The sequence below is a fragment of the Wasmannia auropunctata genome, unplaced genomic scaffold, assembly GCF_000956235.1.
Source record: "Wasmannia auropunctata unplaced genomic scaffold, wasmannia.A_1.0 LD336076.1, whole genome shotgun sequence".
In the NCBI taxonomy this organism is placed as follows: Eukaryota; Metazoa; Arthropoda; class Insecta; order Hymenoptera; family Formicidae; genus Wasmannia; species Wasmannia auropunctata.
In genome coordinates, this window is record NW_012026814.1 from 1,363,883 (window position 1) to 1,364,926 (window position 1,044).

Here is a 1,044-nt window from a genome sequence, read left to right on the forward strand (position 1 = left end):
CAATAGACATTGCGTTTTGCGCGTTTCGCGAAATCATGAATTAAATTAATTATCGTTGCAAGGGACACGGGACCGATTGTGAGATCGTTTCGAATGTCACCGACTTCTCGCATCACGTTTCTACACGCGTCTAACGTCGACGAGGCTTTCTCATTCACGATCCAAAGTCTTCTTCTAGCCGAAGCTAGGCATTGTAACGAGACGTTCTGAGACGGACCTCTTTCTGGGGAGTCTTCCGCCCACGACTCGTGCAGATGATCGCGTTTAATCCAGCTTATCGGCTTGCTGGACGCTAATCCACGAGACACAGAAGTGACTCAATGGACCGAAAAACGGAGCGAGAAGTATGATAACATTTTTCGACGATCTCCAAAATCAGACCGTATCCCGTATCTTTTCACATACCGAATCTATCGCGAGAAGTATCGACGATATAACGCAATGTCAATTACAGGCGGCAGGGAGAAGCTGAAACAGAAATATAACATGATTAACGAAAAATTATAATTTTCAGAAAAAAGACACTGTGAAATTTTGACCGAAGGGACTGCTATGAAAAAAAATTTTAAGGGGAAATTAAGAAGGGCCTGTCACAAATATATTCAGTGCGCGTTCATTACTATTATTCTGTCCAGATGAATATACTTTATTCGTTTATCATCTCGTGTCTCTGCTGCAGCTTCTCCATGGCACGTGCAATAGACATTGCGTTTTGCGCGTTTCGCGAAATCATGAATTAAATTAATTATCGTTGCAAGGGACACGGGACCGATTGTGAGATCGTTTCGAATGTCACCGACTTCTCGCATCACGTTTCTACACGCGTCTAACGTCGACGAGGCTTTTTCATTCACGATCCAAAGACTTCTTCTAGCCGAAGCTAGGCATGGTAACAAGACGTTTGTGTACTAAGACAAGCGGACCTCGTTTTGGGGAGTCTTCCGCCCACGACTCGTGCAGATGATCGCGTTTAATCCGGCTTATCGGCTTGCTGGACGCTAATCCATCGAGACACAGAAGTGACTCAATGGACCGAAAAACGGA